The sequence below is a fragment of the Mustela nigripes genome, chromosome 6 (assembly GCF_022355385.1).
Source record: "Mustela nigripes isolate SB6536 chromosome 6, MUSNIG.SB6536, whole genome shotgun sequence".
NCBI lineage: Eukaryota > Metazoa > Chordata > Mammalia > Carnivora > Mustelidae > Mustela > Mustela nigripes.
This window is the reverse complement of record NC_081562.1, coordinates 30741821-30769515: the sequence shown is the minus strand read 5'-3', so window position 1 is coordinate 30769515 and position 27695 is coordinate 30741821.

The following is a 27695-nucleotide window of genomic DNA, read 5'->3' as shown; positions in this document are numbered from 1 at the left end:
TTTTTGATCTTTTGTCTCTTCATATAAACTTTGGAATCAGTTTTTGGTATCCATAAAAAAAAACCTGCTGGGAATTTTTATTGGATCTAGAGGTCAAGTCGAGAAGAACAATCATCCTAATATTGAATCTACCTACCCATGAACATGGAATCTTTCTCCATTTATTTAGGTCTTCTTTGAGTTCTTTCATCAGTTTTTTGTAGTTTTCCTCATATAGATCTTATACCTGTTTTGTTATTTATACCTAATATCCCATTTTGGGTCAGTGCTAATGTACATAGTAAGAGGTTTTTATTTTTTTTATTTTTTATTTTTATTTTTTTTTAAAGATTTTATTTATTTATTTATTTGACAGAGAGAGAGATCACAAGTAGGCAGAGAGGCAGGCAGAGAGAGAGAGAGGAGGAAGCAGGCTCCCTGCTGAGCAGAGAGCCCGATGCGGGACTCGATCCCAGGACCCTGAGATCATGACCTGAGCCGAAGGCAGCGGCTTAACCCACTGAGCCACCCAGGCGCCCAGTAAGAGGTTTTTAATTTCAAATTTCCCTTGTTCATCACTGACATATAGGAATGCAATTAACTTTTGTCTGTTAACCTTGTATCCTGAAACCTTGATATAATTACCAATTAGTTCCAGAAGGTTTTTTTGTTTTTGTTGTTTATTCTTTTGGATTTTCTATCTAGACAGTTATATCATCTGCAAACAAAGACAGTTTTATTTCTTTCTTCCCAACATATATTCTTGTTATTTCCTTTTCTTGTCTTATTGCATTTGTTAGGACTTCAGATATGATGTTGAAAAGGAGTAGTAAGGGGGCACATGCTTACCTTGTATCTGATCTTCATGGGAAAGCTGTGAGTTTCTCACTATTAAGTATAATTACTCTTAGTTTTTTTGGTAGATATTCTGTATTAAGTTGAGGAAATTCCCCTCTATTCCTGGTTTGCTTAGTATTTATTGTGAACCATTGCTGAATTTTATTAAATGCTTTTTTTTGCATCTATTTATGAATTACTATGTCTTTTCTTCTTTGTAGCCCTTTGAGGAGATAGACTATATTAACCGATTCTATTTCTAGTTTTATAGATATAATTGATATACATCACTGTATAAATTTAAGGTATGAAGCATTGTGGCTTGACTTATATGTACTACTGAAATAATACATTAATTGGTTTTGAATGTAACATGCTTTGCATACCTGCAATAAATCCCTTTTGGTCATGGTGGATATTCTTTGAATACATTGTTGGTTTTAATTTGTTAATATTTTATTGAGGATCTTTACAACTATGTTCATAAGAGATTTCGGTCTGTGGTTTTCTTTTATTGTAATGTTTAAATGGTTTGGGTAGTAAGATAATACTGGCCTTTAGAATGAGTTAGAAAGTGTTCTTTCTGCTTCTGTTTTTTGGAAGAGATTATAGAAAATTGGTATAATTTTTTCCTTAAATATTTAGTAGCATTCACCAGGGAAATCATCTGGACCTTGTTTTCTTTTTTGTGTTAATTAATGATTTAATGTTTTTAATAGATGTAGTTTTACTTGGATTATCTATTTTTCCTTTTGTGTGTTTTGTGTTTTCTGTATTTGTGTCTTTGAAGAGATAGGTGCAGGAGCACCTGGATGGCTGAGTCAGTTAAGCACCTGACTCTTGATTTTGGCTCAGGTCAAGATCTCAGGGTTCTGGGATTGAGCCTCACATTGGGCTCCATGGTTAGTGTGGAGTCTGCTTGTCCCAGTCTCTTTGTTCCTCCCCCTGCTTACTCATTTCCTTCCCCCCTCTATATATATATAAAGCAAATAAATAATAATGGATAATATCATACATATTTAAGTAAATAAATAAATATGAAAAATCTTAAAAAAAGGAAATTGGTGCATTTACCTATTCATAACATTCCTTGATTATCCTTTATAAAAAGGATGCAGTTGGTAGTAATGGCCCCTTTTATTTCTGATACTAGTAATTTGTGTCTTATTTTATTCTTGGTTAGCCTGGCTAGGAGTTTATTGATTTTATTGATTTTTTTTAATTTGTTTTTTTATTACTTAAGTTTTTATTAATTTTCTTTACTGATTACCTCTTCTCAATTTTATTGATTACTGCTATAATTTTTGTTATTCCTTTTCTTCTGTTTGCCTTAGCTTACAATTGCTCTTCTTTTTCTATTTTCATAAGGTGAAAATGTATATTGCTGATTTTAGATTTTTCCCTTTTACTAATACATGCTTTCAGTACTATAAATTCCCCACTAAATACTGCTTTTGCTGGATCCTACAAATTTATCAGTTTTGTTTTTCTTTACATTTAGCGCAAAATATTTTTAAGTTTTCTCAACAATTCTTCCTTGACCCATTACTTTCATTTTTTGAATAACTGTAAAGACCTATTATTTAGAGTTCATTAAATACCAACTACAATAAATAAAAACTCAAAGTTCTGTATTTTTTGTAATTAAGTTAAATTTTTATTCATTCTGATTTTATTAGTGTGCAGAAAAGTACATCTCATTTTTTCAAAATATTTATTTATTTATTTATTTATTTGACAGACGAGATCACAAGGAGGCAGAGAGGCAGGCAGAGAGAGAAGGGGAGGCAGGCTCCCTCTCTAGCAGAGAGCCCGATGCAGGGCTCGATCCCAGGACCCTGGGATCATGACCTGAGCCAAAGGCAGAGGCTTTAACCCACTGAGCCACCCAGGTGCCCAGCAATATTGCTTTTTAAGAGTGATTTACTTATGGACTATCCATGTGAAATAGAGCAGCTCATTACAATGTTAGGGTTTGTCTCCTCTTCAATGCTATAACTATATGGATAGTTATATGTATGTATATGACATGTATAAGTATGTATTGCAAAAGGTGGTCAAGACTAAAAAATGCCTCATTTGACTTAATTTACTCAAATAAATTACTTCTAAATCCAAAAAAAAAAAAAAGAGAGAGAGAAAGAAAAAAATGTATTAATGTATTCCTGGTAGTTGTATTAGTTTAATTCAGTCTTTGCCTGGTTCTGCTAGTCTGGTTTGCTGGATCCTATAAATTTATCAGTTTTGTTTTTCTTTACATTTAGCTCAAAATATTTTTAAGTTTTCTCAACAATTCTTCCTTGACCCATTACTTTCATTTTTTGAATAACTGTAAAGACCTATTATTTAGAGTTCATTAAATACCAACTACAATAAATAAAAACTCAAAGTTCTGTATTTTTTGTAATTAAGTTAATTAACTACAAAATTAATTAACTTAATTACAGAAAGAAAAGAAAGAAAGCTGCCGCTTTCTTCTGCTCACTCTCTCCTGCTCTACGGAGTGTTCGAAGCCCTACATGTCAGATCCAAGGTTGTGGTTCCTTGCTCTTTCTGGTTTCAGGACCTTGTACTTCCTTCCCTGCTTGTCCTTTTCTCCTTTTGCTGCACTTCAAATTACCTGGGTTTTGAACAGTCTTCCTCATCCTGTTTTCAAGAATTGTCTCTTAGTTCTGCTCTGTTTATCTGACATTTGACCTCTTTTTTCTCTTGAGCTCACTTATTTGGGTGAGAAAAAGACTCTAAAAATTCATGGCAATGAAAGGACCGGGGAGGGGATGTGCCGCTCTTGAAATTTCCTCAGTTTGTCTTAGTTTATAGTTGAGATAAAAGCATGCAACTCCGTAGAGGCTAAGACATCCTTCAGAGAGAGAAAAAATGACATCCAAGTTATTATGAAATGCTAACTTATAAGTATGTTCCATTACAATAAATTATGTAGCCTTTAAAGAGCTTTTAGAATTCCAACAATGAGAATCATTTCTAGAGTGAGAAGAAGGAAAAGAAATTGTTTTTTTCCACAGCATGCTTACAAATCATTTCTCCTGCTGTCTAATGCTTTTCAAAATCATAGTGCAGTGAAGAATCTCTCCACTTCCTTTGTTGAAAAAGGAAGGAACTGAAGTCATTAATGGTACTGATGAAATTAGGAAATTCAGACCCAGCCCCAAAGAGAATATGTTAAAAGTTTTAACAGCTTAAAAGTCTCTTTCAACTTCTCTCTGTATCATTAAGAAAGCACATGAGAAATTCCCATATGGAAAGTATGGATTTTTCTTTCCCCTAATCACATAAAGTAGCTTCTTATCTCTTCTGTTCTTTGGTAGGAGTGAACTGGACTAAACCACAGGCTACTGTCTGTTTCAGTGCATTCTGGTCCATCTCTACTGCCGATTAATTCCCTGTGTTCAAATACAGAGGTAATCAGCTCTTACGCTTCTAGAAATGTGGTGACCCCTTCTCCTAAGTACATATACAGAGCCTTTTGCCAAAGTTTCTAGGCACTTTGTCAAAGATGCACTGTCTGAAATGAAGATGGGGGAGGTCACAAACACTACGAGCAAAGCCCACAGCTGCTTGGAGGAACATGGCCAAGATAAGAGCAGCTTTGAAGGATAAACTGGGAGATTATGTTAGCAAGCATGGCTAAAGCTTCTGGAGGGCTGGGGGAGGCTGCACTTCCATATAACATTGTATTACAAGTCTTAGAGTTTTATTCTTTTTTAATGAATTATGTTCCTGGGAACACCAAACAGAACTTTTCTTTCAAAAGAATAATATTTCATTAAAAGTGCTTAGGCTTTGGGGTAGACATATTTTAGGACCTAAGAAAATCAAGGACAGTGATTTCCACAAATGTCTTATCTATTAGCAATGAATGCTTGGATGGATTCAGTATAGTTACACCATTGCCTTTTCTGAAAATATTTTCTAAAGGAATGAATAACCTTTAGGCCAGAAATCCAATCTGTGGCATATGATTTTAAATAAGATCTATTTTTTCTTCTCTGTCATAGTTGTATTTCATTTGTTTGAAATAGTTTCTTTCCCTGATTTATGTCGTCCTAGGTTAAAATTTATGTTGTCCTAGGTTATAATTTCTTAAATTTTTAGTTTTCTTTATGCTGTATTTTCCCTTTTGTCTTTGAGCACTGTTTATAAAAATTAAATTTTAAAAGCTGGTATAGACGTTGGTAATATATAGAATTCATATATATTAATTTGTACATATTCAGAAATATTTATCCATACATATTCATAATATTTATTATCCTATAATATGTGGAATTTAAATGAATATCTAAATTCTAGACTTCAGATTTTTTGGCGGTCTATATGATTTTCTTATTGCAATCTTGCTTTCCCAATTACATTTTTTATTGAAGTAACATTAAATTCAGTTTTCTTCCTGAAGATTACATATTAGGAAATATACACAAATAAGGCAGCATAGAGCAGCACTTACACATCATACACATCATACACATGTAGATGATAACTATAAAGTGGCTGAATGAGTGAATGAAGGGCTGTTGCTGAATGAAGCCCTTAAAAATATCAGAGTTAAAAAATGTTTTATCACAAGGCAAAATCAGAGAGCGAGACAAGCCAGAGACTCTTAACTCTAGGAAACAAACTGAGGATCTGGAGGGGAGGTGGGGGGGGGGGATGAGGTAACTGGATGATGGGCATTAAAGAGGGCATGTGATGTAATGAGCACTGGGTGTTATATAAGACTAACGAATCATTGAACTCTACCTCTGAAATTGATAATACGCTATATGTTATTAATTGAATTTAAATTAAAAGTAAATTTTATCAAATATCAATGATTGAAACATAATATATTTAATGTAGGTAATAGAGGATATATCATATTTTTAATTTTTCATTATTATGGCATATTTATTTATATTTTTGGTGTAATGATTAAATATATATATGTGTGTGGGTATGTGTACACACCATTTTAACTTGTTTTTAAAGCATAATGTTATGAATGTTTAGTTAATATTGAATTTACCTAGGCAATATGTAAGAAAATAAGACTACAGTTTTTTCTTTTCTTTTTTTAATAGGACTACATTTTTAAACAGTGCATATGGTATTATTAGTCTCTACTGAAAGAATTTTGAGCTTTGGTTCTAACTCGGTTTTATTCAGCTCCAGTGCTCTTTGATATCCGTCTGAATGGCTGTTGAATCAGGTCACAAAGAGGATAAGAGGCTACTTTTGATCCTAGTTTTAATACTTAATTTTTTTTCTTATCGAAATATATTTTTTCCAGAAATTTTTCTTACTAGCTGTATATTTATAACAATTACTCCTGGCTATTTTGAGAAGATACCATTTTCACATCTTTATTTCATGTAGCACAGGATATTTTTATAGCATCTGGAAAGACTTGATTCATACACCCAGGATATAGGGAAGGCTAGTTTGAGAATTGTTACCAGAAAAAAGACGTTACAGATGTCGGAAAAGAAAATACCATAAATGTCTACTTCTACTATTATTCAGCTGATGCTTCGTGAATTATATAACCATTTCTATACACTCGAATCTTTGTTTTTGAGCATTTAGCTCCAGTAAGATATTTTTCTCTAGAATAATTTTTAAGAAGAAAATTATTGGGCCCAAATGTGTTAGTATTTTCTAATGACCTATTTTGTATGTTTTTCAAAATGGTTGTACTGATGTACAGTGCTAACTGGGCTAACAGTATGTGATAGTAAAGTAACAGTTTTCTGGGGGGAGTTATAAGAAAAAAAATGTTGTCTAAGTTTATATACTAACTGGAATTTAGAGTACAATGCACAGGTACATCATATTGTGTTCCCCAAGAAACTTTAAAACAATTTCAGAAATCTGCCTTGTGCTTGGTTGGCAGATGTATCATTTATTTATTTATACCCTACCTTATTCCAGAACATATTTAAAAATGACTAAATGCATCTATAACAATGACTCAGAACAAATTAGACAAAGATGAGTAGAATATACATCAAATTTCTTTCCAAAAGAAAAGGAATGGAGGAAGCAAAAACCACCTAAAAAGCCCTTTAATTCCAATTTCTATGTGGAGCTTGATCTTCCTTAAAGCTGAGATGTAGGCAGAATTAACCTCCTGGCATTAGCTTTCATATCCCTTTTGGAAAGCAATTTGGCAACTACACACTGAGCCATAAAAATATGCCCACTCTAAATCATTAATTTCACTTCTAAGAATCCTAAAAATTAAATTATAAATATGAGGACAATAAATTTTATGCTTTAAATGTTCACCACAGTATTGTTTATAATAGTCAAAGCCTGGAAACAACCTAAACTTTCATCCAAAAGGAAATAGAATTATATCTATTTGTTAGGATAGCATTTTGGATATTAAAATATGGTTATTAATCACTGCAAAAATTAATATAATGTTAAGTGGAGAGGCAGAATGTAAAATACCATGTGTGACTATAATGATGTTAAAAGAGAAAAAATCGGGCGCCTGGGTGGCTCAGTGGGTTAAGCCGCTGCCTTCGGCTCAGGTCATGATCTCAGGGTCCTGGGATCGAGTCCCGCATCGGGCTCTCTGCTCAGCAGGGAGCCTGCTTCCTCCTCTCTCTCTCTGCCTACTTGTAATCTCTCTCTCTGTAAAAAAAAAAAAAAAAATCTTTAAAAAAAAAAAAAAAAAAAGAGAAAAAATCATGGCCTAAATAAAAAAAAATGAAGTAAAATAGACCAAAATTGTTTAGTTACTATACTAATATGAGGAAAACTATGCATACATTTTATATACATTTTATTTACTAAAATTTTATTATGGGTTTATATTACTTCCAAATTAATTACATCAGGAATAATTAAACCTCTATATATGAATAATCTCATTTTTATATTCTGGTGCAATATTAAGAAACAGGAAAAATTACTGTCTGGAAGTTCACATATAGCAAGTGTTTGCGATGTGCTTTGGCCAATATTAGTCTGATATTAACTGGACTGCGGTAGTTCTGCAATGGGAAGACTTCTGAGATTAAAGAAAGGGGCAAGCTTATGAGCAAGGGACATAGTGGAAGCTTACAGGGTTTGAGAATTTGGGAAGAGCCAACAGCCTAAAACTGAAAATCAAAGTGGGGCATAACTTAGGCAATCTTGTATAAGGATGCCCTAAGGAACCAAGAAGATTCTACATGTATGGAACCCGTGACTGTCAGAGGGGATGTACATACCACAATCTATGCTAGTTTATGCCAAAATTCCACTCCAGCAAAATATAAACAGTCATTGAAATCTGTATCTACTCTCTCTTATATATGAGCAATGGAAACAAACAAAAACATAGTAGGTGATGGCCCTACCAAGTTAGAATGAAATCACAAAGGATTCTCTTTGAACATGGCAAGAGAAGGTTTTTTGGAACCTTCTATTTGTCAAAACTGTGTTTGACTATGCTAATATTTAATTCACACAAAGCTCTATGAAGTAGGTGATGTCACTCTTATTTTACAGAGGAGAGACTTGGATTCCAGAGAAGTCACATATTTTGCCTAGGGGCACACACCTTGCAGTAGAATTAGGATTTAACACAGGTCTACAAAAGCCAAGGACTTTCTGTTATTTCTAGTGGGTCTAACAGTTAAATGATCCAGTAGATTAAGGGTAGCTAATTGTTATTATACTTCCACCCCAAGGCACAGGGCAGAAAAGATGAAATTCTGTATTTCACTTCCTTTGGAAAGCAATTGAATTATCATAACCTGCTAACCTATAAGTGATCAGGTAAAGACCATATTCACCCAAGTACATTCAGGATAATTGGAATGTGTCCAGATCCAGAGTCAGACCTACATTTAAGGTAATATTAATAGTGCTAATGGCATCTGTGGAGAAAATCTTAGATGTTGCCTCCAGACTTATGAAATTCAGGGATACACTAACTCGTGTTGACAAAAGTACTGGTTTCCAGAGTTTATCTGTCCAAATTCAATCCAAACCAACCCAAGCCAAACTGCATAAGCCAAACCAAAACAAAATAGCCCTTACAAATAGCTGGTGACATTTTTTATGCAACGTAATAGTGGAGAGTATATGTTTAAGCAATGAAACAATTACTGACCATTTACGTACATAGTTGCATTTATGCAGAAGAAAAATATCACATACCAGATTCATGGGGTTGGGAATATGTTAAGTTCCATATAGTCATTTTATTTACTACTTTGCATTTTATCTTTGTTACAGATTTTGAAGTAAAAAATGACCTCCTTTTCCTAAAATTAAATCCATTTCATAATCAATTTCTGCTTTACTCCAAAAGACTTGTTTCAACCTCATAATATTTATTGCCTTTGGCTCTTACATTTTTCTGAATTCCTTATTTAAGTCATGTATTTTTAAAATGCTAACCTAGTCCTGCCTTGTTATTGGTAGATCCACTGAATGTTTTCAGTTTTAAAAATGTCAAGTCTTTAGTCGGTAGAGCATGAGACTCTTAAAAATGTCAAATCTTTAATCAGATGCCTGGTGTTTGGTAGAAGGTTCAGTTTACATACTTAGTAGAATGAGGCCAGCTTATCTTAAAGTGGTAAATTTGAATCGATCTAAGAGTTAGGTAGTTTTCTGAAAGCAACAAAATCTAATAAGAGCTTTATTAGGGCAATTTAGGTCACTCTTCTATTACTGAAAGGTAATCACCTATAATAGACTTACTGTAGTAAAACAGCTGAGAAAGCCTCTCTTCCTGCCATAAGACCTGTTAACAGCTGACTTCCTTAAAATGTGATCATCACACCTGAGACTATCTATTTTAGTCATAATTGAAATGTGTGACAGGAAAGAATTTGGAAGAGGGAAAAAAAGCATGTTATTATTAAGCTTCTTTGTGTTGAAACCTCAAGATTCTACTTAGTATCCAGCATGTTGAGGGAGATTATAACCTCCCTCTGGTTTTTTTTTGTTTTTGTTTTTGTTTTTTGCCCCTCCCTTCCCTTCTGTTGGTTCTACTGCTCACTCTCAAAGCCCCTCTCTCTTGAGTGTTGCAGATATTACTGTTAGGCGTTCTTACATCAGCCCAGCCCATGTTTAACTGGTCTTTGCGCTTCCCAAGTCCTCACAGCTGGATTCATTGATTCTTAATCCCATTTCCTGAGCCAAATCTGGCTCAATAGAAAATATCTCTCTACTTCTTGACATTCTACTTTTTCCACTCTTTGGGATTTAAAAAGTAAGCTACCAAGAAGCCAATCTGTAAAGTCTATATGCTGTGTGATTCAAAATATATGACATTCTGGAAAAGGTGAAACTATGGAAACAGTAAAAAGATCAGTGGTTGCTTCTTCTGCAGTGGTGCAGAAGGGGAGGGATGAATAAGCAGAGCACAGAGGATTTTTAGGGCAGTGAATATACTCTGTATGATACCATGATGGTGGATACACGTGATTATATAGTTGTCCAAACTTATGGAATGTATAATACGAAGCATGAACCATAATGTAAACTATGGATCCCGAGTAATTATGAGATGTCAGAGTAGATTCATTACTTGTAACAAATATACCACTCTGGTAGATGTTGATAAGAAAGAGGTTATGTATGTTTGGGAATAGAGGTATGTGGGAAATCCCTGTAATTAAAACTGATCTAAAAAAGAAAATCTTAGGGGTGCCTAGGTGGCTCAGTTGGTTAAGCATCTGCCTTCAACACAGGTCATGATCCCTGTGTCCCGGGATTGAGCCCCTATCAGGCTCACTGCTAAACTGGGAGACTGCTTCTACCTCTTCCTGTGCCTGCTGCTCCCCCTGCTTGTGCTCCTTCTCCCTCTCTCTCTGCCAGATAAATAAATAAAATCTTAAAAGAAAAAGTCTTATTAAAAGCAAAAAACTTTTTTGAGGGCCACCCTTCCAGAACCTAAGCGTAATGATTCAGGCAGAATCTGTAATAATTTGTAATCGTTTATAATGATTCAGGCAGAATTGTTTTCTACCTATCCACATTGCTTTGAGTTATGGTTCTCACTTCTTACTCTTCCATTAGTTTTCTCTGTAGGAGTAGGCTTCTCCCATACAATCTACTTCGGTGCTTGATGTTACCTAAAGGCTATGTGAAGAAACCCTGACCTTTGGGATTCATACACACTGTATCAACTACATACCATTTACAATGGAAGCCTCCCTGTCTTCACCATTTCTTTGGTGGTACTGGGGGCAAGATGGAGTCCTAAACACTTCTGGTTCTTTACTCTTTAAGCTGTAGGTTCAGTGCTTTATTTTAAGTTAGTTTCTGGGCTATTTTGCTATTCCAGTTATGCAGTCACTTTTAGTTCCTGACATGGATTATAGCCTCCTATGCTTGATTTCTGCCAAAAACACATCACTCATAGGAGGCCATTGTGTGGACTCGACTTATTGCATATTCAGTGTTCAACCAGCTGGGTCTTGGGCTATGTAGAATTCAGCTTGTCCCTCACTCAAAGATAAAGAGGGACTGAAGAATTCCCAGGTTAGAAGGCTCTATGGAAGCAAATACCTATTTATTTAATTAAGGTAGGTTTCTAAACCTGAAACAGACCCTAGTATGGGTCTGGACTCTGCATTATTTTGCCTATGAATTGTTTTCAAGAGATTCTGTTTAGATCTCAGAGTCCAGTCATTCTCAGAAGATATCTGGATTTTATTTATTTTGTAATGGATTGAGTTCAAGACTAAGGGAAATTAACAGACTTGTTGACTGTGGGTTTAGTTAAGGAAACTGTGGGTATGTGGGAGGCAATGAAATACAAATGACTAACTCCTTCATGCATTTATTCATTCAAGAAGTGTTTATTGAGTGCTGTCTTTGAGCCAGGCAAAGAACAATATGCTGTGGATACACAGTTAATAAAAAGGACATGGTCCATCTCTTCTTGGAACTTGAGTTTGCTAAGAGAACCAGATAATAAATGAGAAAATTAGTACTGGAGGAAATCATTATGAGGATGTGACCACAGGTTGACTCACAAGCTGGATTTGGGCAATTGGAGGCTCCTCACTGGGCACCCTCCCCCCGGAATGTATATTCTATCCACCATTCCCACAGTGGTAACATTTTCAAGGATGCAATCTTGAGAGAGCAATGTGTTGTTGAGACCATCTGGACAGTGTACATGACTGAACCTACTTAAGACCTCTATAAAAACTTTTAAGATTATGGCAGGTGGGTACAGAGATTTACTGGTCTTGTGAATGCCCAAGACAAACCTTGTATGTAAATTCCCTTGCTTATTAAAAAGTGCCACCTACCCAATCTGGAGGAGTCTGCCTCTTTCTTCAGTGTCTCCTTGCCCTATATATATAAGGGCCAGTTTCAAATTTCACCAGAGAATCTCCTGAGGTTTTGAACCAAAAAGTAGCAAATAAATATGCTAAGTCTGTATTTTTTATGGATAACTAATATAAGAGGTAATTTTTAAAATTAACTTTATTGTTGTATAGTTAATATGCAATAAAATGCATTGATTTTAATTGTATGGTTTGATGAGTTTTGATAATGGCCAGTCCAGTCAAGATATAGAGTATTTTCATAATCCCAAAAAGTTCTCTTGAACTCTCTATAGTTAGTACTTTTCTCCTCAATCCCAACTACCCCAGGCCACTGCTGACTTTCCTGCTCTTAGTTGATATTAATTTTACCTGTTTTAGAATTTCATATAAGTGAAAAACCATATACTACTCCTTTGTGTCTGTCTTCTTTCACTCAGAATAATATTTTTGAGATTTAGCCATGTTGTTGCATGGGTCAATAATTTGTTCCTTTGTGTTGTTGAATAATAAACTGGTTTAGGTATGTACTATAATTTATCTAATTGTTAATTAATATTTCAATTATTTTCAATTTCCAAAGCTGCTATGACCATTTGTATACAAGTCTTTGTGTGGATCTATGTTTTCTTTTCTCTTGATATGTAAAAGTAGAATTGCTGAGCCAAATGATAGAAGTTTGATTTTAGAAGAAACTGACAAACTGTCTTCTAAAGTGGCTATAGCATTCTCTCCTCCCACCAGCGATATGTTAGAGTTGTCTTAGTTGTTCCACATCATTGTCAGCACTTAATGCCATCTTTTTAATTTTAGCCATTCTAGTTAGTGTAGAGTATCCTATTAGGTTTAATTAAAATTTTTCTGGTGACAAATGATGTGAAGAACATTTCTTGTGCTAGTTGGACACTTAAATATTTTGTGAAGAGAATGATTAAAAAAAATTTTTTTAAAGATTTTATTTATTTATTTGACAGAGATTACAAGTAGGCAGAGAGGCAGGCAGAGAGAGAGGGAGGGGGAAGCAGGCTCCCTGCTGAGCAGAGAGCCCGATGCAGGGCTCCATCCCAGGACCCTGGGACCATGACCTGAGCCGAAGGCAGAGGCTTTAACCCACTGAGCCACCCAGGCACCCCGAGAATGATTAAAATTTTTTTACCAATTTTAGTTAGTTGTTTGCTTCCTTATTATTGGATTGTAAGAAGTTCTTTAAGCAATTTGGATATAAATCATTAGTCACATACATGTTCTGCAAGTATTCCTGCTGTCCCAAGTCATTAGCTGTATTTTCATTTATGTAATGGTAATTTTTTTATGAGGAAAACTTTTACTTTCAATGAAGTCCAGTTGATTATTTTTGGGTTTTTTATGATTCATGCTTTTTTGTGTCCTATCTGAAGAATAGTTCCCTAGCACAAGGTTGCAAAGATTTGCTCCTATCTTCTCTTCAAGAAGTTTCATAACTTTAGCTTTTACATTTAGATTTATGATCCATTTTGAATAAGTTTTTGTATGTAACATGAGGTAAAGGTCAAAGATTATTGTTTTGCCATATGGATATCCAGATGTCCAGTCTAGCATCACTTGTTGAAAATACTAACTTTTCCACATTGAGTTACTTTCACATCTTTGCTAGAAATTAACAGATCATATAAAAGTGGCCTCTCTGTTTTCTTCCATTAATTTTTGTTCCATTAATTCATTGATTTGTTTATTCCTATGCCGATACCGCATTGTCTTCATCACTGTAGTTGTATAGGAGTCTTGAAATGAGATAGTTTCTCCAACTTTCTTCTTTTAAAAAAAAATTCTCCAGGGTTTTTTCTCTAGAAAAAAATGTTTTGGCTATTTCAGGTCCTTTATGTTTCTATAAAATATGTAAAATATATAAAATATGTTACTCAATTTCTATTTTTAAAAAAGTCTTCTAGGATTTTGATTAGAATTGCTTTTAATTTATAGGTGAATTTGGGGAGAACTGACCTTAAAAATGTTGAGTCGTCCAATTTATAAACATAGTAAATCTTCTTTTACTTCTCTCTACAATGTCTGTAGTTTTTAATGTACACACCTTGCATATATTTTGTTTTTCAAAGATACTATAATTGGTATTGCATGTTTAAAAATTTATATCCCACATCTTTGTTGATAGCAGGTTATTTTAATATTTATCAGAAGCCAAATAGTTTGCAAGTTTTCAGTATCATGGCACATTTGAATATCATATATGATTCTGGCTACTTTACAGTCATCTAATAAGCGTACAATCTAAAAAATGCATAAATTCAACATTTTTCCACTGTTGGCATTATAGGGTCTTTATTTGCTTAGTTATTTCACCCAGTTACTAACAACCCAGTTAGGCAGACATTAACACCAATTTCACAGAGTAAGGAATTGAAGTTCAGAGAATTTAAACAGTTTAAAAGATTGTATAGGCTATATGTTAACTAACTATAATTTCAATAAAAATTTGGGGGAAAGAAAGGAAAAGAAAAATTAAAGAAAAGCACTTTGTAAACTGAAAAAAAAGAAAAGATATCCTGTAGGTAGTTGATTTTGGAGCCAGGCCTCAAATACATGCTTTACTGTAGTATGTTATTATGTCATTACTCACCTTTGCCCAAGAAAGTAGATTTCTTTTTTTTTTTTTTTTAAGATTTTATTTATTTATTTGACAGAGAGAAATTACAAGTACACTGAGAGGCAGGCAGAGAGAGAGAGAGAAGGAAGCAGGCTCCCTGCTGAGCAGAGAGCCCGACGCGGGACTCGATCCCAGGACCCTGAGATCATGACCTGAGCCGAAGGCAGCGGCTTAACCCACTGAGCCACCTAGGCGCCCCAGAAAGTAGATTTCTTATGCCAGTTCAAAAGCAAAGAGGAAAAGAATTGCACGCTTGTGGGGAGTTAACCTTTCAACAGGTAATTGGTGACCAATGTCAGAACCTGGTATACCAACAAATATCTCAGAAAGACTGATTCAACCTATGGCAAGAAGGTAGCCTTGGGTATTTTTCATTGGTAAATGGATACTTTCCCAATAGACTCTTTCTCCTAAGGATAAGAACTCTTCTCAGTAAGACCAAAATGATTTATAAGGAAGTATCTTTCTATACTATATGAACAAATCTTTATTACATGAAAAAATATGAGCCTTAAACTGCATTCAACAAATCTTCCTGATTTCCCAGTGAGTGATTAAAGTAGCTCAATTTAAGTCACTATCTCTTTTCTTTTTTATAACCTGCAGATTATACAGCAGCAGCTGCAGCAGCGGGAATCTGTTGAAACAAATTATATTTCTCATCGATTGATCTCCAAAGGCATGCTTCCTAGTTTTTGAAAATTCACTGAAAATTTTATAGTGCTTTACATGAAGAGAGTTAAAACACAAAGAATGGGATTTTATCTTTATGTGGTGGCTGGACCAAACTGCAATAATTTAAATATTAATTTTAACTCTCTCTCTGATCCAAAGCAGCACAGCCAAATAGATATTCAGACAAATGAACTAATACTTAAGTTACTAAAAATAAATGTTGGCCATATTGTAACCTATTCATTTTTTGCAAGTTGCTATGATTCAAGTTTCATTTGGAGAAAATAAAATGTCTCTCTGTATTGCTGTCAATAGATTCCTTATCCCTACCACTATTTTTCTCAAATTGTTTTTAGGTCAACTCTCTCTCAGTATATTGCTTTTCCTCCCCAGGGGGAAAAAAAGCTATGCACGTGCTTATTAGCTTTATTTCTTTATTTGTTTATTTGCTTTATTTCTGTTCTAGTCCCATGCCTCCCTATAGGCAGCCTAATGTGTCCCACGCCCCATGCCAATGAATCATGCCTTAGGAAGCTAACTGTGATGGAGTTTGCCACATTGACAAAAGTGTGGTGCATCTAGATGTCAGGACAAAAGCCACAATTCCAGGCATGCTAAGAGGAGGTTGCTCAACATCAGGAGGTAACAGATGGCAGCGTGGACACTAAAGATGGAAGGTGTAAGGATGGAGAGTTATTTTTTGTATAGGGTCACCAAAGAGAAGCTATTACAAAAATAGGTCTTCTCTTCCATTTAGTAACCTCTAAAGAAGCCAAATGGAAGCAACAAACAAATAACACAATGAAAAGCCAACACTAAGTGAACATACTAATAATTGTGCTCTTTCAACACAGTAAAATTCCTAGATCTATTAAAATGATAATTATAAGTCCATGCTCAATAGATGATCAAACTGAATTAGACAATATATATTGGATGGTGTAGGTGAAAATAGCAGATTTCCAAGTAGAGTTCTTAGATTACAAGAATGCTTCTAACCTGGATAATTTAGCCAGATGGAGAGAGAGGCATTGGGGAGGTTTGAGAGGAAGAGAGAAACAGAAAAGAAAAGGAAAGATAAAAATTGGATTTAGAAAGACTGGAGAAAGGATAGCTCCAGTGAACTGGGATCAGAAAATAACACACTGCTTGGAACAGAGCAGACAACAAATACTTTCAACAAAGAGCCTATGAATGAATGAGCATCTACTTTTATGAAGGTTAGGAGGTATACCTAGAGAATTTCATTATGCTATAACAAGTTTTTTTTTTTTTTTTAAATACCATTTGCAGGAAGATTTCTCATTATCACTTTACTAGTTGGGAGGATGTATGAATACTATTTTTAAAATTACTTTTAAAATGTTACCTCAGATATAAAGTGCCTCGTAGTGTGCTTGTTGAGAGACAAATGTAAATGGCTCAGAGTGCAGTAAGTTGGAACAAAGGCCAGAAGGGTCTGCATCGCCCGGCACCAGCAAGAAGTATGGGCACTGAGGTGAAGGCCCGAGTCTGTGTGGACTCTCAGTTTTATTGTTGTATAGTAGTACAGAAAGTATGTGGAAGCAAGGAGGGAAAACAACCCAAGAAAGCGATACATCAGGGATGGCAGGAAACTATATACGTGACCATGAGAGCAGATCCTAGTGAGGCATTATCTAAGGGGCTCCAGGGAATGAGAGAACTGACCTCAGCAGGCCCGCCTTACGCACCATCATTGCTGTATTCAGCGTGTACGGATGGCAGGAATAGGTGGCTTTTGTCACACCAGTAGAGCTGTTGCCATTTATGCATGTTCCTGTTCTTATCTCTTTTACCCACTGAGATCCTGTTCTCCCACAATAAACGCTACTCTTTACGTCTTACCTTAATAAACCTAGAAGTTGAGAAATGATCTTTGAATCATGTCAGATCTTGTGATTGCAGTCTTTCAGTGAAAAACAAAATTGCATCAGTAGGAATGGAAAGTCACAGCTATTTAAGAAGTGAAAAACAAGGATTCCAAAGACATTTGCTTCTCTGATTTTTTTTTTAATGTATAAAGTTGCTGTCAAGCCTGTTAAGATTTACAGTTTCAACTTTGTTTTTGGACTTTACCATACTTTTGTAATTTTGTAGAACCATGCAATGTGACAATTGAAAATAAAAATATATACTTGAGGCACAGAATATTTTAGGGGTAGTACCACCCTGAATAGAAATTAAAGTGTGGTTTCCCTTATCACAATAAAACATCTGGGTTGCAGGCAAATCAGACCATTGCCGATTATTAGGACAAACTATAGAAATAAGAGTTTTATTGAGTTTTAGAAGTTCTATCGTATTAATGCCTCTTTTTATATGTAGTTGTGCAGAAGAATTTTTCAATCCTGTCATTACCAGTCATATTGACAGTGCCTGTGAATGTCAAATATTTGCAAATATTACATGAGTAGACACCGATGGTATGTGAGGATGGCAGACCACTTGGGAATGCTCGCCCAGTTACTCTCCCCTCCCCAATTTCATCTTTCGGGGGATCTGACACAATAGAAGTGTTCTTTGTTGGGCAGATTTGTGTGTGGGCATAGGCATATCTGTTAGGGTCGGTTGTGTGGTGGACTTGGGGTTGTGAGAGAACAGTATCTAAATCTAATCTGATTAGATTCATTTATAGTGGATAACTTCTAGAGAAAGATAAAATGGAATTGCCTAAACATTTTGTTGGTTTTGACATAAACTTCTTAAACTTCTTCATATTGTTTCTTGCCTTTCTCAGCGTTTATCTTAAGATGAGAAGTTGCATCACAAAATGACATGTGTATTCACTACTCTGTTATTTTAGGGTTACATGCTGGTAGAATCTCACATTTTAAACTTTTATGATTTAATAGCATTTTTTAAAACTCAGTAAAGAAGTGTTTTAGGAAAATATATTTTCAAATAACAGTGTTTTTATAAACTCATTTTTAGATACTGTACTCAGCAGACTATGTTAGATTTATATTTTTTCCTCACCTGGATGAGCTCTATAGCAATGGTGGGCAAGTCTTCAAATTGCTTTTGTTTTTGCTTTTGTTTCTGATTTTATTATTTTTTAATTACATTCACATATTGTTTAAAAAGTCAGAGAGAGGTTATAAGGAATAACGTCCTCTCTTTTCAGGTTCCTCTGCTTTCTGCCTTTCTTATTTTTTATGTACCCCCAAATCTATAAATAGTATTTTAAATTAACACTTCTTGGTTTTCTAGTTGTAGGCAATTCCCAATATGAAGGCTGGAAATTATCCTTTTATCCCCACTCCATTTCCAACTACTCCCTGCCCTGCAACACGCACATTCTATCCTCTTCCTATCCTCTCAATATAGCTGATTAGGGAAAGGCAATTCTGTAGTGCTTACATTATTATTATCATGTAAACACCCTCACAGATGAGCCATACTGTGTCTTTGATTACATTTCTTTCTGGTACAACTTATATTTTCTATGGATTTAGTTATTATCTTATTTCTAGTTGTTTACTTTCCCTTGTGTTTCTTGCCAGATGACTTCCAAAAATCATTCATACTAATAAATAGGGTAGGTATTTTGTCAATGCTTTCTTCTTAGACACATCTCTTTTGGAGATTTTTGTTTGTCTGCTCAAATCAGATTGTTCGTTCTCTAAGTCTGCTATCAAACTGCCCTCCTGGGGTATTTCCCCATCACCTCGGATATTTGAATGGCCTTTTTCCTTATTCTATTCCCTTTTTCCTTGGTTCCACATCTTCTTTTCACTTGGTTTACTCTCTAGGTTTATATTTTGATATAAAACAATCAAATCAGCCCACACAAAACCAGTTGAAGTATGAGAAATTTAAATGTTTATTAATAGTCAGTATTTAAAGATACTCTTTAACATGATTATTAGATTTACCATACATTAATTTGGCTAATGTGAGTGACCCACACACCACAGATTCTGTTTCTTGTCCTTTGATTGTTGGTTCTAGGTTAATGGCAGAAATTTTCCTTTCTTTTTCATCTTTACTTTGCAATTCATCTTGTAAATTTCCTTGCCCTTTTTCAGTGATACTAGTTACAACCACTCATGCAATGCTAAGGTTACCAGAATTCTTTTTCCTTGTCTCTAAATTTCCCTGTAGGAGTATAAAAATAAACCTACCCTAAATAAAAAACCCAAGATTCGTAACAATTACATGATTTTTATTTTTTCTTTTCACATTTTCTTTTTAAAAGATTTATGTGTTTATTTTCTTTGCAGGGGTTGGAGGGGGCAGAGGGAGAGGGAGAGAGAATCTTGAGCAGACTCCATGCTGAGCATGGAGCCCAATGTGGGGCTCAATCCCACGACCCTGAGATCACAACCCGAGCCGAAACCAAAAGTTCAGTGCTTAACTGATTGCACTACCCAGGTGCCTCTCTTTTCTTTATATCTTAAAGTAGCTTACAAATTCTGGCTCCTCTTTCTTTATAACATCTACAGAGACTTATTTCTCTCTCTCTCTCTCTCTCTCTTTTTTTTCTTCCCTCAGTAGTATGTGGATGATTACATATTGGGACAGAAACTTGGTAATTGATTCCTGGAAATAGCCTGATTTGTATTCATACAAAAGAGTAAATGTACAGAATTGACAATTATTGACTAATCTCTTCAACTAGGTCCCTTAGTCCATGTAGATGACCATGCTAATCAAACCTAGGTGATTAATTTAATCATTCTATGGGCTATTTGTTGTGTTTTTTTTTTTCTCCAAACATTCAACAAACATAAAGGAATAAGCAATTCCTTGGCTGAGTTGGAATCATCTTAAACACATGTTTAACTATTACTATTTTTTTAAAAAATATTTTATATATTTGACAGAGAAAGAAATCACAAGTAGGCAGAGAGGCAGGCAGAGAGAGAGAGGGGAGGAAGCAGGCTCCCTGAGGAGCAGAGAGCCTGATGTGGAGCTTGATCCCAGGACCCTGAGATCATCACCTGAGTCGAAGGCAGAGGCTTTAACCCACTGAACCACCCAGGTGCCCCTAACTATTATTATTTTTAGTAGAACCTTTATTCTGCTTTCAGAGGTAGTCGCTGCTAATATTGCTTAAATACTCTTTAAGTATTGTAGGCTTAATCCATATACTTCTTCTTAACAAAGAACCAAGAATTTTAGCTGGTATGATGGAGGGAACTGAATAAGAACATAGGTACTTTTTTGTATACTGTTATGGTATAGACCATTTTGTTAGGAACTTTTTTAGGAAAGTTAGGAACTTACTAGAATGAAAACTATGTGGACAGACATTTTGTTTTGTTAACTATTGTATTTAGGTGCTTAGGACAGTGCCTGACACTAAGTAGGTTCTGAATGGAAGACTGTTTAATCCTGTTGATGGCCTTTATGTGATTTTATCAGAAAGTTTAAGTTGTTTGCTTTCATTCTCATAGCTAATAGTAATAATTAACAGGTATGATTCAAATTCACATGCATATGACTCCAAGTTTATGCTTTTAAAAATTAAACTGTACTTACTTGAAAACTTTTCCTGTTTAGAATCATGCCTTTCACATGGTAATCGCAAAACATAGGGAAATACTGAATGTGTGCAAAAAATGAAAAAAAAAAATAGAGGAAGTGTCCCTTATATAACTTGAAATACTTTTTTTTTGTTTTTGTTTTGTTCGTTTTCAAGTACTTCATTAGTTTTCCTCAGGATTCTATCTTTTGCCACATCTTGGCTTAGAACTTAATGCTTGTTTTAAAATTTTCTCTAAACACAATCTACCCTATTGTCTTTTTTGTGAGTCTTAGGAGAGTTGCCAAAGGGTGTGGTTTTCAGTGGTTAGGTTTTCAGAAATCATTCAGGTTGTTTACTTCGGCTTTCATTGTAGTTAAACAATGATCTGCTTTAGACATTATCACTTGATAAGCACTATTGAAACTACTATATTTATATCTGATAAAATGAAGAATCAGAAAGATCTATAACTTATTTCAGAAATTCCTAATACAGCTTCTTTAAGTAGCTTGAATAAACTCAAATGGGTGGGTACATGTAAATCCATTCCTCTTGGTATTTAATGTAATGAGCAGAACCTATTTCCCTAAAAGAAATCCTAATTAAATTCTGTTCCTGATTTAGCCTTTTTTTTTTCAATTACATACAGAAATGTCACTTTTGAAAGAAGTGCAGTAGTATCCTGTAAAGAACAATGGGCATAGCAAAGCTGACCTATATCTGAGTCATAGCTTGACCAGTCCAACAGCTATGAGAACTTGAACAAGTCAGGCAATTTCTTGGAGCCTAAATTGATCCAGCCCAAATCCATGACTGTCCTTTGGGGCTGTTGTGAGCATTAATAAGAGAAAATATATGTTGAAACTTCTTTATATATTGTAAAACATTAAACAAATGTCTTTTATTAGTGGTAGTAGTATTACTATATTTGGATTCAGAGCACCTTTCTTGGTGAGCTGTCCCTAAGCTTTATAAATGATATAGCTTCATATTCCAGTGTAATCAACAACAATCCATTCCCCTCATTCTCATCTTTTCTTTCCTGACTTCTTCTGAAAACAGATTTGAGATACAGTGCAAGTAATGTATCTCCATTCTGTCCATTCTGTCCATTATGATTAACAAAACAGAAATAGAAATAAGTTTAAATAATGAAAACTGAATCTTAAACTAATTCTGAGAGTTAATAAGGATAACACTAAAACTGAGACTAAACTTTAGATTGTAGAACTTGATGTAAGTAATATAATAACTGCTATTTATTAGGATAATGCAGAAGCACTGGAAGTTTCTAGGGATTCTAGTTCATCAAAAAAAAATGAATTCTACTCGTGTAACTTTGTACCTTCACATAATTCAATTAAAATATATTGAACAGTTGTGCTATACACTGTGCTAGTAAAGAATGGAGAACCAAATGGACATGCCTTGACATCGAGTCAATTTGGATAAGAAATAAAGAAATGAATAAAACACATACCTTGTAATGAAAAAATTCATTCTTAGAAGTTGTAGTAAATAATATGAAAGAGAAGAACTGGATTGTGTGAGAGGGAGTAAAGGGGCAACATATTTTACTTTGTGGAGGGAGTCAGGAATATGCTCTCCAAGGAAATATTTGCATGTATTTTAAGCATTTATAATTTTCTTAAAAATTTATCATTTTAAATTTTGTTCATTGATTAATTCATCCATTCATTCAGCTAAGACTTAAGGATTTTTCTCTATAGGTATAAAAAAAACAATAGCCAACTTTTAGGGAGCACTTATGAATCATGCATTGTTGCAAGAACTTTAGGGATATAGATTTCTTTTGTTTTTGTAATATTTCTCTGAGGCAGGATATATTAATATACCCATTTTACAGATGAGGAAACTGGGGAGCAATAAAGTAAATAGCTTGCCCAATTTAGGTCAGCAGTTTGGAATTGACAGTAAAATAATTTAATTTCATAGTCTGAATCCACACCACATGCTTCTAAGCACTAACTTGTCACCTGTACTGAGCTCAACAAGAAGAAGCAGAAATACAGAGAATAACAAAAAAAGAAGAGCAATGTAGTGTTCTCAGTCCTAAAATAGAGGTATGCAGATGGAGCCATGGGGATACAGGAGAAAACCTACTTCCAAATAAGTAAAAGAAAATGCTTCTTATGAAGCATTTGACTTAAGCCTTGAAGTGTGAGGAGAGTTAGCCTAAAGCCCATTTGCTATTCTAGGATGAATAAAATGATATATTCTTTGAAATTTTGGAAGCTGAAAAAAAGTGAAGGAGGAAAAAAAGCCTGTAGGCCCACTACTCTAAAAATAGTTGGTTGCTTTGAGGGAACTACAATATTTGCGTGTGGTTCTCATTCTTAGGAAGAGGTTAAAATTGTGCCTGGGGAGGTAGGTCAGGGATGGATCACAGAGGGCCTTCTGATCCAGGCTAAGGAATTTGCTTTATTTTGGGTGCTCTGCAGGAAGCTATTTTTTAAAAAGGTACTGTTACTAAACTTGAGTGTTAGAATGATCACACTAGCAGCAGAACAGGAGAGAGACTGGAAAAGGTGGGGCAGCCCATTAGAAGGGCAGCCAGTTGCAACTCGGCCAATAATTGAACAGCAAAGGGATACGGGCCCAAAGTAAGGCGGTGGAAATTAAGAGGAAGATACGGATTAAACACCTACTTAGAAGATCAAATTTAAAGGATTTGGAGAACCAATTGGATGTGAGTTTTGAAGGAGAGAGCTTTAGTTTAGGATAGTTTTCCAGATTTCTAATCTGAGACACTGAGTGTATAATGATGACTTTTACCACACTATAGAAATCAAGGACCAGATAGATCTTAGAGCAAAGATAACGCATTTCAATCTGAACACAGAAGTTAAAAGTCTCTAGGAGATGGCAGCTATCCCAAAGGCAGTTGAATATGTGGATCTGGAGCTGAGGAGTGAATTTTGGGCTGGGACTATGGATTTGTTACTTAAAGCCAAGAAAATGGTTATGAGAAACTGTATATAGTAATAAGAAAAGAAAAGCCATACATTCAGCTCTAGAGAAAACTGGCATTTAGAAAGCAGTCGAACAAAGAAGAGAAGGCTTCATAAAGACTAAATGTGCGACCAGAGAGAAGAAAACAGGAGAGATTTATGTTGTACAAGAAGGGAAGAGAGAATTTCTTAAGAAATTGACTGTGACCAATAGTGTAAAATGTGTTTCAAGGCTAATTTAGTTAAAGGCAGAAAGTGATCATTGATTTTGGTAATATGGAGGTTATCTTTCACTCAACCAATACTTAATGAGAAATTACTGTGTATCGGGTGAGATACTGAAGATAAAATATTAGCAGAAGAGATACTTGCCTCTGTGTTCATGATGCTTGGTCAAATGGTGTTTATTAAGTAATTTTCCAGGTAACCACCTAGAATCAAGAAGCACCAGCCTAGATAGTGGGAATTGTAAGAAGAGAGGTCCCTGGGGAAGGCCATCTTTGTATTGGCTTTCACACAAGCTGATCTAGAGAGTATAAAATAATTTCTGATGGTTCAAGTTCAAGTAAGACTTTCTCTGTCATCTTCTTTCCTCTTTTCTATCAATGCCTTCCTCTTTCCATTCATGTACAATGGGAACAGGAGGAGGGATTGAAGCAGGTCCTAGAGGGGGGAAAGAATGTTTAATGATAAAATAAAATCTGGAATTTTGATTAGTATCTTGGACATTCTAACTATTGAATAGAGATTGAATTTGAGACCTAATACTAAAGTACAGCCATCTATTACTTATATTAAGCAGAAAAGCCATGGAATTGGTCAAAGTTTTCCTCAAAGGGCAGGGGGAAATTACCCTGAAGGAATTTCAAAGTTACCCATGGAAGATAAAAAATAAAATTACCTTTGCTATTATGTCAGGAGTTATGAACTAGGAAGGGTAGCGCAAATTGAAGAGATAAGAGGTGTGAAGTGAAAATAAGTGGGTGGCTCTTTCCCAAGACTGAGCCATCCAGGAGTCCTAGTTGTTTTAATGTACAAAATTTAACATAATAGGGACTATAGGGAATAGAATTCTGACATTGAAAATTATGGGCTGAATTCAGCAAAGAGATCATGATTACAGACTTTTTTTTTGTGGTTTCTCCCTTTGCATTTTTGGCATGTAAATAGCATCCTTATTTATTATCATCAGCTATTTTCAAAATTTAACCACCAGTTTTAATAATAATTATTATATTTATAGAAAACTGACAAAATAGATAGAGTGTTACAGTTATAGGTTTTCTATAAATAAAGTGATAATTACCGTAGGAAAACTTACATTTTGCACATGAATGAACAAAGCACAAGGGTGACACTTATTTCTTAAGATTCAGGATGTAAAAAGGAACTGGTTAGGCCATTCAGCTTCCTACTTAACAAGGCTTTCAATGAGATCACCCTTGTGTTTCCTATAGACTGAACAATGATTAAATATGATAAGGGAATGTAAATGATACATTATTAGTAGGTGCTATTGTTAAATTATTTTCTGTAGCACTACTTACATAGGTAAGATTTATGCAGCAATCTATCCTAGGGTAGTATCTGAAGAAGAGATACACTTTTTCCTTTTGTCATTTAATTTGTCCTTTGAGATACACCATAGTCTGGATCTTGTATATACTAAAGCTAACTTGAAGAATATCTCGGAACATGCAGATTATTTAAGCTCACGTGTGCTTCTATTGACATTTGCAAGATTCCTCCTCTTCTTTCCCCTTTGTCTATTTCCCTCTTTCCTACTGATTCTTTCTGAAATCATCTCCCAAATAAACTATACTAAAATTCTTGCCTTAGGGTCTACTTTTAAAGAAACCAACCTAAGACATAGATATCCATAAATGGAATTTACATGATAAAATACATAAGGCAAGTAGCATTCAAATCTATAGGCATCATTTGGAAGGAGTAATAATAATGACGATAAACATTACTGCCATCTTATTGAATGTTGTTGGGTAATTATGTGCCAACAATACATCTAAATATTTTTACATATTAATGCAATCTTCCCAACATTTCTCCTTATGAGGTAATTTTATTATCCTCATTTTATAAATGAAGATACTAAGGCTTAAAGATATACTGTAAGTCACTTTACCAGTCCGATAACTAGTCAGGATTTGAAGGCCATGCTCTTTTTTTCCTTTTTCTTTCTTTCTTTTTTTTTTTTTTTAAGATTTTATCTATTTATTTGACAGAGATCACAAGTAGGCAGAGAGGCAGGCAGAGAGAGAGGGGGAAGCAGACTCCCTGTGGAGCAGAGAGCCCAATACGGGGCTCGATCCCAGGACCCTAGGACCACTACCTGAGCTGAAGGCGGAGGCCTAACCCACTGAGCCACTCAGGCATCCCATGAAACCCATGCTCTTAATTATCACTCAGGAGAATGTCCCCACAAATTGCAAATTACTTAAAAAAAAAAAAATAAGGTCCTCTCGGAGTACCTATATATCATTGTAAAATAGAAGTAATATTTTTTTATCTCATTTGTTCTTCACCTTAATTGATGTTGGCTTATGTTGGTGGAAGTTTCATGATAAATAGTGATAAAGATTTTGTTTTCTTTAAAAAGCTGAGTGTTTCAGGGAGGAGGTGAGTGGGGGGATGGGGTGGCCAGGTGATGGGTATTGGGGAGGGTGCGTGTTGTGGTGAGCAGTGGGTATTATACGCATCTAATGAATCATTGAGCACTACATCAAAAACTGATGATGTACTATACAGTGGCTAACTGAAATAACTAACTAAATAAATAGGATTGAATTTTGATTGGGGACCATGGTCATTATTATGACCACTATAAAGAATTCTTCAAAAGGACAAATGAAACATGAAGCACGTTATTGAATGAGTCATCCACCACCTGCAAACTTACTCTTCCTAAGAAAGAAAGCCTGAGTTCAATAGGTTGAAGTAATAAAGTGATAAATCTTTTGGAGAAGAATCTTATTTCTGGTTTGTTTTAAAAGGAGGAAGAGTTTTTATTTTCTATAAAAATGGAGCCAGTGCTCTCTATGAAAAAATTCAAGATTAAATTCATATTTGTTAAATGGTGAAGAACCTGGCCTTCTTTACTGTCATGGGTTTAAAATTAACCAGACAGGGATATGGAATCATAGGAGGAAATGATGGAAATGGAAATAAAGAAGATTTTCAAGATCTAAGAAAATCCCCTAACTTCTGAAGATTTCATTGTACTTAGTAAATATCTTTGGTACATACTAAAAGAAATAAAAACCACATGTGTTTATTTTGATGATAGCATCATTATGGTGAAAAAAAGAGTACCATTTTGAGGAGCTTAAGCACGAATACTGGCAAGTATTTGACTAAGCTGCTTTTTCCATACAGTGAGGTTGCCTTTTCATGACTCTACCTGGAAGGGTTTTTTCCTTTTTCTTTCTTCCTTCCTTTCTCCCTTCCTCTTCTTACTTACCTCTTCCCTCCTTCCCTTCCTTCCTTCTTTTCTTGGGAAATGAATGATACAGTTTTGTTTTACTTCTGGTCGAGTGTAGATATACCCATTTCCCCAGTCAGACTTTCTGACCCAAAGTCAGAAAACAGAAGACAACTCTGCATTTTCTTTAGGCTCATTATAATTCTGCAAGTAACAATTACAAAATACAAAGTCAATATTTAAAAACTTGAAATGTGTAGTTCATGTTCTCAAGGAAGGAATAAATACCAGGAAAATAGCATACTTGGGGGAAAAGTGCAATGAACTGCCAACAGATATCTTATTTAGTGGTTATAATTTATTTGCAGAAATAATT